The following is a 14,390-nucleotide window of genomic DNA, read 5'->3' on the forward strand; positions in this document are numbered from 1 at the left end:
GCATTTCTCCCGGTAGCGCCTATTTCAGCATATTGTTCTTTTATAGTGACCCGTGTCGCCTCTACGTGTCAGGGTGAGTTCATGTTGGGGGGTGGGGGTAGGGGGGGTATGGTGGGGCACGATTGAAAGCTCTGGAGTGGAGGCTGAAGGCAGTGCGGGTCTCTCACTGGGCCACTCAGTGCATCACAAACGGGCTCAGAATACATGCTCATACAGTCCTTGGCCTCTCTGCAGAGAAAAAAAAGAGCAATGGTCAAGTGTCCCAATTGTAAAAGGGGAAAGTGTATGAAGGAAGTTCACGGGGTGTATGAAGGAAGTTCGCGGGGCACCCCCGCGCCACACGGCCACCAGCTGTGTGTGCCCCTCGCCCTCTGCTGCCCGCAGCCTCGTTGGAACTGCCTCTCTGCTCCCAGACCCTCCGCAGTATTTCTCGAGCGTGTGTTGTGCCAACTCTGTAAATTCTGTGTTTTAACCTTGTTTTTTTCCTTTAATAACTGCTTTCGTGCCTTTCTGTATTCTGTCACTGCCAGGCTTCGTTGCTGTTCTGTCCCCCTGTGCCCGCCCCGCTCCCCGCCGCCCATTCGGCCACGCCCCCTTTTGTTTTGTGCCCTGCTCGCTCCCGCCTCCCAGCTGCTGCTGCTCCTCCCTCCCTCCCACTTCGCCAAATATGGTGACTGCGCGTACGCGCAGCGGGCGCGCAGATTGTGCGCCGAAGGCGCGCCAAAGGTAAGTCCGTCTGCGCCCGTCCGCGCCTGGACCGCACCCAGCGCCAGACACCCTGGCCCCCACCGACGCAAGACGACCCGACAGACCTACGACGCCGCCGCCCTCAACGCACTCAATGCCGGCCGGAACCCCGCCTGCTGCCGGGACGCCCCGAAACGCTTCAACGGACCCTTCACATGCACAACCTGCAAGTTTACCTGCCTCAGAACATGCACCGCGCCCGCCAAGCCAAACCCCAGCAGCGACCTCAAGTGCATCCTGCTCAACACCCGCTCCGTCCACAGACACGCCGTCGAACTCTGGAACCTGCTCAACACTACATCACCAGACGTCGCCTTCCTCACTGAAACATGGATGAACACCTCCTCAGCCCCCGACATCGCCAACGCCATCCCGGATGGATACAAGATCATCAGGAAGGACCGCGTCAACCAGACGGGAGGAGGCATCGCCATCGTCCACAAGAACACCATCCGCATCACGACCGACGCCGACGACACCTACACCGCCGCCGAACACCTCCACTTCCAGATCCACACCGACCCAAAGACGACCCTCAGAGGAACCCTCCTCTACAGACCCCCGGGACCACGCACACAATTCAGCGTAGACATCACGGACTTCATCAGCCCACACGCCCTCCCCTCCGCCGACTACATCCTCCTAGGGGACCTCAACTTCCACCTGGAGTACAACAAGGACCGCAACACCATCAACCTGCTGGACAACCTCGCCAACCTCGGACTCAAGCAACTGGTCAACACCCCCACCTACTACACCGGCCACACCCTTGACCCAGTCTTCTCATCCAGCAAGCACATCGCCTTCAGCCACTCCACCGGACTTCACTGGACCGACCACAGCTGCGTCCACTTCAGCTTCAGAAAAACCACCACCCGCAACAGGTTCCTCACAGGAGCTGGAGCAAGATCCCCGCCGACCAGCTCACCGCCTCCCTCAGCCAGAACCCACCTGCCAGCACGCCGGACCCCAACGAAGCAGCCCGCAACTTCACGCAATGGCTGACCGCCTGCGCCGACGACCTCGCACCACTGAAGAACCACCCCATCAAACCCAGAAGCAAGAAGGCCCCCTGGTTCACCGACGAACTCAAGGACTCCAAGAAGACCTGCCGCACCCTCGAGAAAGCCTGGCACCTCGACCGGACCACTGACAACATGACCGCCCTCAAACACGCGACCCGCAAGCACCACCAGCTCATCCGCACCACCAAGAAGAAATCACTGAAGGATCGACTGGACAACAACGGCCATGACAGCAAGGAACTCTTCAGCATCGTCAAGGAGTTCTCTAACCCCAGAACCGGCAACAACGACATCACCCCTTCACAAGATCTCTGCGACTCTCTCGCCTCGTTCTTCCACCGCAAGATTGCCGACATCCACAACAGCTTTGGCACACCATCCTCACACCCAACCGTCGAACCAACGCACCCCACTGCCACCCTCCGCACTTGGACCGCAGTGACCACCGAAGACACAGCCCGCACGATGAACACCATCCACTCCGGATCTCCGACTGACCCCTGCCCCCACCACATCTTCACCGACTCCACCATCGCACCCAAACTCCGAGACATCATCAACACCTCCTTCGACACCGCCACCTTCCCGGAAAGCTGGAAGCATGCCGAGCTCAGCGCCCTACTGAAGAAACCAACAGCGGACCCCACCGACCTCAAGAACTTCCGCCCCATCTTGCTCCTCCCTTTTCCTGCCAAAGTCATCGAGAAGATCGCCAACAGACAGATTGCCGCCTTCCTCGAGACGAATGGATCCCTCGACCCCCTTGCAGTCCGGTTTCAGAGCCAACCACAGCACCGAGACCGCCCTCATCGCAGCCACCGACGACATCCGAGCCCTTCTCGACAACGGGGAAACAGCGGCACTCATCCTCCTGGACCTCTCCGCCGCGTTCGACACTGTCTGCCACCGCACCCTAGTCCAGCGCCTCAGCAACACCGGCATCCAAGAGAAGGCACTGAAGTGGATCATCTCGTTCCTAGCTGGAAGAACACAGAGAGTCCGCCTCCCCCCGTTTCGTTCCGAGGCCACCGAAGTCATCTGCTGCGTCCCGCAAGGATCATCACTCAGCCCCACCCTCTGCAACGTCTACATGAGACCTCTCGCAGCCATCGCACGCCGACACAACCTCAACATCATCTCCTACGCCGACGACACCCAGCTGATCCTCTCCCTCACCAGAGACCCCGACACTGCAGAACTAGCCTCCACGAAGGGATAAAAGACGTCGCCGAGTGGATGAAGAACAGCCGCTTGAAACTGAACTCAGACAAGACGGAAGTCCTCATCCTTGGACCATCACCCTCCGCCTGGGACGACTCCTGGTGGCCCCCTGCCCTGGGCACCGCCCCCAAGCCGACAGACCAAGCACGCAACCTGGGCTTCATCCTGGACTCCTCCCTCTCCATGACCAGACAAGTCAACGCCGTCTCCTCTTCATGCTTTCACACCATCCGCATGCTCCGCAAGATCTTCCGATGGATCCCAATCGAAACCAGGAAGACGGTCACCCAGGCCCTCGTCACCAGCCGGCTGGACTACGGAAACACCCTCTACGCCGGAACCAAAGCCAAGCTACAGAAAAGACTACAACGCATCCAGAACACCTCCGCCCGACTCATTCTAGACATCCCTCGACGCAGCCACATCTCCGGCCACTAGAGGAACCTGCACTGGCTCCCCATCAACAAGAGGATCACGTTCAGGCTCCTCACCCACGCATACAAGTCTCTCCACGACCTGGGCCCCAAGTACCTCAACGACCGCCTGACCTTCTACACACCCACCCGCCAGTTATGGTCTACCAGCCTCGCCCTCGCACCACGCATCCGAAGAGCCACCGCCGGAGGCAGATCCTTCTCCTACCTGGCGGCCAAGACATGGAACACCCTCCCCATCCACCTTTGGCGGACCCAGGACCACCTCGCCTTCAGGAGACAACTCAAGACCTGGCTGTTCGAGCAGTAGCGGACCCCTTCCCCCAAGCGCCTTGAGACCCTTCCGGGTGAGTAGCGCGCTATACAAGTGTTATGATTGATTGATTGATTGACAGCTGTCTTGTTGAAATACTGACAATGCAAATGTTAGAAGAACTGCAGTGCTTACAGGCGAGTGGGCCTGTGTACGGGGGATGGAGGAGTGAAGGCGATGTAAAGAAGTACATGCAGGAGTAAATGAAAAGAGGGTGCTGAAGAGGAAAGATATAAGGTGAAAAATATAGATAAAGATTCCAGAAGGATGTGGTGAGGAACGAGTAAGCTTCTAAAATAGCGCTACTGCAGCGGAAAAATGTGTGCGGGGAAGAACTGGAGTGGGTGAGCGGAGACAGACTTTAATAATGTTTAATTCACGGGCTCCTATTTTCAGAATGTAAACATTTTCCGTACAATAAAATCATTATTCCTTATTTATCTGATACTGCTAATAAGCACTGGCAGAGCCAATAGTAGGGCTTGCTTTAGGCATACAAATGTTTTCTAGGTCTGGGTGCAAGTGCAGAACGGACGCCTGCAGGGAGGCGCTGTAATATTACACAGGTGGCATGCTGCGAGACGCATAGGAAATTGGTCCATATGGTTTAAACCACGCCCATTTTAGAGACCACTCCCTCCACACACACCTTTTTTCGCTTCCACTTAAAGCCCCGTGTAAATGGCTGATTTTCACTCTGCACTTAACTCGAGTTCATTAAGCACTTTAGAATACCTAACTTTGTGTGCTGAGATGAAACGCTCATCCTTCGGAAGATAAACGCAAAATACAAGCCCCAGAATGCAGCGCGCCGCTGAGTAAACAGGCCCGGCTGGCACGGGTGTGCAGCCGTCCAGGGCGGCAGTTATTGCTCCACACTCGCTTCCTGCCCCGTGGACTTCCTGCTTCGTCTCTCTGACGACGGAGGTGCCCGTCTCTTCTGGGCGTGCACGGCGAGGTCTCAGACACCTGATTTCACCTCCGGATAATTAGGGTGAAAGGAGCGGCCGTGGGGTGAGGTCTGCAGCGGGCCTGGCACAGGTGAGTCCCTTCCTCCTTATTACACACCGGGAACCAGTGCCCTCCGGTCCTCAGCCTGTCTGTGCCGGGGCGTCGACGTGTGAGCACTTGTGAAAAGGGAGTCACAGGCGAGCCAGGAAGTGTGCACAGGCGAGAGTCAAATGCCAGGCTTGCATGCCAACCTCCCGGCAGGTGCCCTGGTAGTAACAGCTCGCTTTTAGCACACTGCCCTACAATCCTACCGGGGCTTTTTATAACCGGGCTCGGTGGTACTCTTGTGACCGACATGAGCAAGATGAGAGGCTGAGCTGAAACGGGGATAAGGGGCAGTGCTGGTCACCGGAATTTAACAAGTAAAACCTGAATTCAGTAGCTGTTTTAAATGCCGCTAACGTTAGACATTCATGCCCCCCCCCCCCTACCAACAGTTTTTTTGTCAATGTTGTTTAACTTTATGGGACTCGCCTTGTTTTGCATGGAAGGATGAAAGTCTGAGTCGGCACCACGGAGACTGCAAGCAGACGCGGCAGTAGGTGTGTTAACCCAGCGTGCTGCCTCACATCCAAGGAGAGGTTATTAACAATCTTCAGTGGCCCAGAGGGCATAACCCCCCTCCCTTGTCACAGGGAGACAGTTTTGCACGAGGAAGCCGGTGGGAGGGGGCACATCTTTAGTAAAACTGCCTGTGCCGCCACACGAGCCTGGCAGAGCCGCCCCCACCTGCGTGCCCCGGGGTGTTGTTGCCGCCGGTTTCACTCCGGTGGCGGCTGCAGGAGATCACACCGGGCGGGGGCGGTACACCTGGGCGTGGGGGGTTTAAAGAGCCCGAGTCACCTGATTGGGCACCTGACCCACGAGCGGTTTCCACTCAGCTGCGTGCAATTAACTCTGGCCCACTGTTATTTACAGCTCCATGAACTTGCAGGACTGAGGCAGGAAGCGCATTATCAAGCAAGCATTGGCAAAGCCAATAAGATTGGCTTTTAATGCCCAAAGCTTGACTGCAGTGGGGGCCCTCTCGAGTCCGCACCCGCAGTCTGGACCACGCTTCTTCTGAACAAGTTGCACGACTCTGAAGTTGTGCACAAAGCAACGGCGCATTAAGGATAATTTATGCTGCCAGAAACGCCCCCAAACCTCCTTTTACGTCCGCTCCCTCGGCCCATTAACTTTGCCAATGGGCAGAGGGGGTGGGGGTAAGGAATACCTTACAACCTCCATTTGTTCACATGTGAACCTTGTACAAAGGCCCAGACGTGGTACGGAAATAGAGCCATAAATGGCCTCCACCCGGGTGGCCCCATGCCTCACCTCCCCATGGATGTGCCTGTGTGAGCTGTGCCATTTTTTGTGCCAGGCATAGAGCTGAGGGAACACAGTGCCCATCCAGGTGCTGGGGCCGTGTTTCCGAGCACCCTGTGTATAGTCGTGGGCCCTAGGCACTCACGCTATATATGAAGACGACCCAGACACGGGGTCCTGGTTGGTGTAACTGGCCAATATCACGTGCGTCCGGCCCTTTTATTGGCAGAATCACCTGACTGGTGAGGCCTGTGATGGACGGGTGTGGGGTGGGTGTTAGTGCAGCCTCAGGTGAGGAACTGTTTTATTACGTGTCCAGCAGGACATTACATTCCTCCCAAAATCCAAACGAATGATCAAGAAAAGTCCAATATGTGGAAACAGAACAAAGTAAACAAGCACTGGCGTTGCCAATAGGTCTCCCAGTAGGAAAGTTGTAGCTATTGGTTTTGTAAATGACAAAGCCCTTTATGTTTTTAAAATGAAAACACAAATAAAAGGCATTGTTATTTGCAATTGTAATAGCTCCAACTTTCCTACTGCGAGACCTATTGGCAACGCCAGTGCTTGTTTTTTTCTTCATGTTTTTGGAAGCGGTGGTAAATAAAGCCTCTGTCCCTGATTGGGCCCGGCGTTGTCACGTGACCAGTATTATCGTCTGCACGCCTCACGGCGGTGCTGAGCCTTAGCCTGGATCCCTCACCAGCTTGTTAGCGCAGATGGCATACTTGTAGTTAATAATAATAATAATTTTTAAAAAACAAGCTATCCCACAGGAATTTAGACCTTAAGTGGAAGGGTTGCTGGCCCGACGCCATGGATAAAGGGTGCGAGCGAAGAGACGCGACCGCTGTAAGAACTCTCCAATCTGCCCGATTTGTGCTTTCAGCAGAAGGTTCGAGCAGCACACCCAGAGAAGTGATGGTTAGTGTGCAGTTTCAGACAGTAGAAGCCCCACTCGTACAGTGGCAGCAAAACTAAACTACTGCAGTCTAGGAAATCACAACTTGTGAACTGTCCTGTGTGTGCAAGCCCGGCATAAATGGTATTGCCAGATACACAGTGAAAACACACTTCCTGAACTGACCTTGATGTAGAACAACGAGCAGTTTTCCTTTCCGAGTTTTCCTTTCTCATCCCCCAGTTTTAAGGGTTTTGACTGGACAAATCTTGTGAAATCCATGTGTGCGATTGGTACACTAACCACTTTAAGAAGCAAGGGTTTTAGCTCAGCCAGTGTTTTTTTTTTTTTAAAAAATCTCAAAATACAGGGTTCAACAGACGCCTTTTGTTGGTATGATTACTAGACACGCAACCTATGCATGCCTGTAGCCTTAAGAATACCACAATGGAAAAACAAGTTGTGTCAAAACTATTCAAAAGTGATGGTACATAGCCGTTTTACCTACCGGCCGCAGTGTATATCCGTCTGCAATGCCAAAAAAATTGCAGAGTACTGGGTGTGTTCAAATAGTCGCCGGTGTGTTGGCGGTTATGGAGATAGAGGTAGGATAATCGTACGGTCCATACCGGAGTTAAAAAGCGGTCACCATTGCATTCTGGCAGTCCTGTAATGTTGAGTAGTTGCTCGGGTTAGGGCAGATGGCCAAACCCCATTAATTGATACTACCAATGAGTTTTAAAAGAAAATTAGTGATCAATCACCACTCGCTGTGCTCTGGAACTATAGAATAATAATTTAATTCAAATTTAAACAATGGCGTTACGGCAGAAACATGCCGATCCCAAACAAAGCACCAAATGTGGAGAGAAAACCAAATAAATGCACAATACCTAAAATCAATGTTTTAGTGAGCATAGCGCATAACAATTGTAAACGCACTCAAACAATGCTGAAGCCAAATGAAATCGCGTTCAAAAACAGGAAAGCAGAAACAGAGCGAATGAAAGCACATGTGCTGCTGTTACAACCAGAAACCAATGCAAAATAGGGTCCGAAATTAAAGCAAATGGCCAGACGCAAAATGAGACATGTAAGAGTGCCAGTAGCCATGAGAGGGGACAACTGGGCAAAAGGACGGACAAATGACAAGGATTCACCATTGAACAAGAGATCATCCGTAGACTAAAAGAACAAGACTGAGGGAAGGCAGAGAAGGGGAGGGGGGAGGAGAAATGCGGTGTGAAGCAGCCTTTGAAGCGAAGCTAAAAGCACGGAGACAAAGTGAAAAAAAAACAACACGTATCTGATAATGCCGGCAAACTGAAAGTACGGCCGGCCTGCGGCCGGCCATGAATAATTAGGGGAGGAGAAGCCCTTTGATGTGCTGTGCTGGGCGTGAATGCGCGTGCTTGTTTGCTCACGTGATTCACGTGAACTTCAAGAAAACTGCGGCTGAAAGCCCTTGGTTTGACGAGGATTTTGCCGACATGAATTCTCGCTCCGCTCAATGCGCTTGCCCTCATTGATAGGTCGCGAGACCTAAAAACATGACTGAGTCTACAGGCCTCTTGAGACAATCGGCAGGACAGCCTTGGAGGTGGGGCCAAACTGGTCATAGCGGTCTCCAGGCGTTTCCCCGGTAGGCCGCTAGGTTGGGGGCCGGTTTTGGGCCCTTGGGGGGCCATTTTGGATATTGGCCCTCTGTAACAAAATCGTCCGAAACCGGCCATCGCAAACTGCTCAGCTGCACTCCCCCTCACCCCAGGTGGTGGCCGGCTGAGCAGTATGCCAGGGCTGGTTTCTGTTCCCAGTACGGCCTTGATTGGAGGTATGGACTGATGACGCTGGCTTCAATAGGACGTCTCTACTCGCCTGCTGGAGTTGTGTCCATAGTATGGTGTCCTCTCTGCTGATGCTCCAGACGGTTTGTGGTTGATGTCAACTGTGCGAAATGGGCGCATCAGGAGCATGGTTGAAGTCCATCGCGAAGCCCAGGCCCAGACTGGCCGTTGCGGGCACCGGGCAATCCCCCGGTGCGCCGCAAGGGTGGGGGCTGGTTTTGGGCCTGGGGGCTGTTTTTTTTACAGGGCCGTTTTTGCAGCTGTAACAAAATCGGCCGAAAACCGCCCCCACCAAAGAGCTCGGTCGCTCCCCCAGGGGGCCGCCGAGCACTTTGTCAGGGCCGGTTTTGGTTCTCAGTCCGGCCCTGCCGAAGCCTAATTCGCTGACAACAGTCTGGGTTTGCCGTGGACTGTTGATATTTCTGCTCTGAAGCCTCACTATCTCCTGGAATTCGTAAGTGGAGCGGTGTCAAGGCCATCTCTTGCGCTTGTGGAAGCACCTTGGATGGGTCGATACAGGGCTTCATGTGGTCTGTGCTGGGTCTGTGTGTGTGCCGCGGCTAGGCTGCCCCAAGACCGCTGAGAAGTCCCTGGCTAGTCACCCGTGCAGCCACAGGGCATAATAGTTCATGGGCAAAATGTGCTCTCAGCATTGGGTTTCGGATCCAGGCGGGGTGAGAAGGTAGTCGTTGTCTGACTGATACTTCAGATGGTCATTGGCGATTCTTGCCTGTAGGCATGACAATGGTGTTGGATTCCTTAAGACCCTCACAGGGGATTTGTGGCACTTTGCAAATCCTGATTGAATGATTGATTGATCCTTAAGAAACCAAATGTGAGAGCAACCCTTCAAAACAAAGGGAACTGTGTTAAAATAACCAACCAACATTGTATGTCCCCTTTGCAATTACCAGTCTATTACTTAATTCTCCCAACTATTGATTCACACGCAATCATCCCAGACTATAAGTCCTGTTTTTTGTAAAAGGTATCTCCTCCTCTATTATTTTTTTATTTTATAATACAACACAATCCATTTAAAACTCAACAATGCTATGAAAGATCACAGTGAGTTAATCTTATATGCTGAATCCTTCATGCATATAAATAGTAATCCATTTCCTTCCATCAATATTTAGTCTGGTGATATTTAGTTTTGCATTGTAAGCGGAGAGCCTCGTAGCACTTTGTTTCTATTGTAAGTATTTTCATAAGCAGCACTATTCAAATTATGACTTTCACTGTGAATCTCTAAAAAAATTAAATACAGATGATAATACAAAACAATACAATAAAAACAAGTTGTCGACGCGGCGTTTCGGTGGACTTGTGTTGATTGACACCACCTTCTTCAGGACAAGCTTATTTTGAAAAACACAACCTTGTTTACTTTTCAATTTATTCTATAACTCATATAGGTTTCTCCTCAAAATTTGGGTGTTAAAATCACCAGGAAATTGGTGGCCGAGAATTCCTCTCTTTTATTCCTTCCTTTATTTCAATCTTTTTGGATATCCAAACATTCCATTAATCAATGAGTTGTTGTAATCTTAGTTTTTTTATAATAAGGCACCATTAGTTACTCCACCCTTAGAGGTTTTCCAGCTTTTGAGGTACCATTTAGTATTCCTCATCCACAGTATTGGATATTTCAATCTTTTTGTATGTCCATTTAAGTGGGTGCTCCTCAATCGAGCAGAATGAGAGATTGTAGACTCGATACTGTGGCTGATTAATACTAAATAATAACTAAAAAGCTGGAAAATCCCTATGGGTGGAGTAACTAATGGTGCCCCTACAACCCTTTTAAAAAAACTAAGATCACAACAACTCATTGATTAATGGAATGTTTGGATATACAAAAAGATTGAAATAAAGGAAGGAATAAAAGAGAGGAATTCGCAGCCAACCAATGTCTTGGTGATTTTAACACACTGGAAGTGATTTATCACCCAAATGTTGGGGAGAAACCTATATGTTTTATAGAATAAATTGGAAAGTGAACAACATTGTGGTTCTAAAAATAAGCTTGTCCTGAAGAAGGTGGTGTCAATCAACACAAGTCCACCGAAACGCTGCTTCGGCAAGTTGTTTTTATATGCATCCTAAACCACATTGATGCTGATGACGGAACCGCTCCGTCATCAGCCGCGATGGCGTTGCGCTGATGATGGAGCGGTTCCTTCATGGCCCGCCCGACGCACCTGCGCGGCGCTGATTTCGCGCCTGCGCGGCGCGTTCTATTGAGTGGGCGGGGCCATGACGGAACCGCTCCGTCATGAGCACAGCTAACCCGAGGCTGGTGATGGAGCGGTTCCGTCACCAGCATCTGAGCGCCGCACGGTCCCCCCTGCCTCCTTAGCGCTGCGGCAGAATAGCCGCCGCAGCAATGGAGCTAAGCCTAGATGTTCTGGGTCCCTGAGCCGTCAGAGACTGTCTGGCCAGTTGCGCTGGGAGGCTTGGGGCAGACACTCTGAGTGTGCAGGGCTCCTATTTAGTTCTCCTGCTGGACTGTCACCAGGTCACCTTGTTTCACCTCGGTGACTTGCTTGTGTGTCCAGATGTGCTCCGTCAGCTTCACAAGTCTTCTTGAGCGTGCCTTTCAGGGCTGGCCACTCTTGATCTTCTGTGCTTGGTCGGTCCCCAGATCTATCAGTGTGAGCCGGCTGCTCGTGCTTGCACCTCCTTCTCTTCTTTCTCCTTGGAGGTTCGGCAGGCACCTTCTTTCCAATTACGCTGCTGACATTCCTTGTTGCTAGAGTCTCCTCTCCTTCTGGTTGCAGGGTGCACCTCCTTTGGAATCGGCCAACCGGACCTCTCAGTGGTTGACTGCCTCAGTAGTCCAGCCACCTGCCTTAAGTGTTGTTATCCGGCTTGGTAGTGACCAGGGCAGTTGCTGATCCAATACTGCTTCTCCTCTCTAGGGCTGTGTGGCATCCGGCCATGTGTCGCGTGTTCCCTCCTCAGGGACCTTCTTGGAGCTCTGACTCCATGGACAGAGGGAGGCTGTGTTTCTGCTTCACTCTCTCTTGTTGGCACAGTGCTTGTGCCTTGAGGCTTGGCTGTCATGAGGCATGGTTAGTGTGGCGTGTCATGGTGTGCCTTGAGGGTGCGGGATGACGTGGTCCTAGTGTCTGGACCACAGTCGCGTGATCAGTTGCTTCTGTCCTCATCCTCCTCCGGCCTTGCTTTTCTTGTGCCTTCTCTGGCATGGTCTGTGTCCATCTGGCTGGACTGGACAACCAATGTGGTGTCTCTGGGGTTCTCAGTCTCTTTAGTGGGTGGCGGTGGCGCTCGGTGGGCTTCACTTCGTGGTCCGGGTGGCTTCTGGGGATGCCTCAACTTCTCTGCCTTGCAGAGGCAGTCTGAACTCTCTTCTCTCTCAAAAAAGAGAAAAGTGTCCGAAACGCGGTGTCTTGTGGAGCCGAGGCCGTCAGCGCTACGGGAGACAGTTTTAACAGCATCGCTGCGGCAGCTTTTCCCGCTGTGTGCTGCATTTTTTAAATTACCCTGTTACGTGACGAGCTCAGCTCGTCATCTGCACACGGCAGGTAAGCCTGATGACGAGCTGAGCTCGTCATCAGCATCGAAGTGGTTAAGGCGTTGAGGCTGCTCTGAAAGAGCTCAAACATATGTCCAAGTAGCTAGTGTGTTGCAAACATTGCAGTGTTCATGTTATATTCAGGCTGTCCATGCCGAGACCTTTCATCAATGCCATTAATACATTAAGTAAGCAATTACAGATGGCCTGGCAGGACCTTCATCCTTCTAAGCAAGCGGGAGACACCCTAAACATATTTATCCAAAATATTCAGGAGGGTTGTGAGGTTTTGGTTAACAACTTTGCAAAGCAAATGCCTCCACAACACCGGACCCCTATACCTCAACAAGAGAATCTCCTTCCACGTACCCAATAGAAACCTCCGTTCCACCAACCTCGCCCTCGCTGAACCCCCACGCAACCGCAGAGCAAAACAGGCGGAGGATTCTTCTTCTACATCGCGGCCAAGACCTGGAACGAGCTCTTGATCAACATCAGAGGTGCCCCCTCCCTGAACATCTTCAGGAAGGAGCTCACAACCTGGCTCTTTGACTGAACAGAGCTGCCCACCCCCCAGCGCCTTGAGACCCTCAGGTGTGAGTAGCGCTTTCAATTCCCTGATTGGTTGAAGAGCCAGGAATCCGGTGCTGGAGATAAGGAGCAGATAAGTCCAGGTGAGAGAACACTCCAGGAAGGAGTGTCATGAAGTGCTTGACGACCCTATCAGGACTCGGCGACAAGTTCTCGCGAGGCATTATCTCTCTTGTACAAGCATTGCACACATTCTACTCAAGAGGTCTGCTCCAGCCGAGGACAACTGACTGATGGCAGAGTCTTGTGATGAGTCTTTTGACAAACCAGCCACAGAGATGACGTCAATGAAAAGTGCAGAAGTTATCGTGAGTGCAACCAAACCTTCTTGTGCAGCATGCAGGGTTGTGAGAACAGTGGTGGCGGTTTCTTGCCTCATTGCCGGTCACCAGTGCCAGCGCTGGAAGATCCCTCCCAAACGTGCCTTACTGACGACTGAGCCACGCGCCACGGGGCCGCGGGGCAGATGAGGGGTCCTACTTATGACGTCAGTGGAGCTAAGCTTGAGCAGCTCTGTGGACTTGAATCTATGATTACACGTCACCATTATATGGAAATGTAATTGTGAAAAAGATGCAAAACAAAGTGATGGGTTCACTTAAAAAAATGCTGTAATTTGTGTTCATTCATTGGTTTCCGTTGCATTTGAGCACGCCACGTGTAGAGTTCCAAACCTTGAACCTTCAAGAGGGTTTGCGTGTCAGCCCAACTCTGGGCTCGGTGCTGCTGCACCTGTTCAACACGCAGAGGGCCCCCAGTGCAGGAGTGTGGGATTGATTGCAAAGTGGGTTTGCAGCAGACTCGAGGCGCCCCCGAAGGGACGGTCGCGGGGAGTGGACACTGCGGGCAGGGGTAGTGGGCACGGAGCGGAGCCAAGAGTCATGCTGGTTCTAGTGGGCACGTGAGCCGCTGTGGCAGAGGTAGGCCAAGGTGAAAGGTTGCTTGTATGTGGGTGTTGCCCTGTGAGCTGCCACCATCAATGACATTTCTACTCTCATCAGTGACGTCATCTACGCGTGCATGAGCAGTGCATTAAGCGGTTTTACGCACGACAAGTAATTTATAACTAGCGAATTTCAGTTTTTATAGTTTATGGATTAAACTATAACATTCCTGCAACTGAAGCTTCTTCAGGGAACTTCAAAGTGTTTTTTAAATTTATTTTAAGTATTAGCTAATCTTAGTAACAAAACAGTTAACAAAACATACTTTATTTGCATGATTATTAAAACCGTTGCAATAATTTAATTAAAACACGAATAGATAGACAAAAAATCTGATTATCCGATTTTACAACAGCTGTCCTCAACAAAATGTTTTAAGTAATTACTATTTTAATTTCTATCGAAATATTTTCACAGCTGCCGAAGGGTCACCTGTTTCATACCCCAGGACCTGCTGTGCACAGCCCAGGGCAGTGCTAGGAAAGCAACAGGTGACACTTAATGACC

General features: G+C 51.7%; 1 protein-coding gene across 1 annotated transcript in view; it reads left to right on the plus strand.

Annotated features, from left to right (window-relative positions):
* The first annotated feature begins 4,545 nt into the window (after nucleotides 1-4,545).
* TPRG1 (tumor protein p63 regulated 1) overlaps nucleotides 4,546-14,390 on the plus strand; it is a 248,314-nt gene continuing 238,469 nt past the window's right edge. The window contains exon 1 of the mRNA XM_086944623.1: nucleotides 4,546-4,781. The gene's annotated coding sequence lies outside the window, so the exon portion shown is untranslated. The remainder of the gene's footprint in view (nucleotides 4,782-14,390) is intronic.

The sequence above is a fragment of the Lissotriton vulgaris genome, chromosome 11, assembly GCF_964263255.1.
Source record: "Lissotriton vulgaris chromosome 11, aLisVul1.2, whole genome shotgun sequence".
Lineage (NCBI taxonomy): Eukaryota > Metazoa > Chordata > Amphibia > Caudata > Salamandridae > Lissotriton > Lissotriton vulgaris.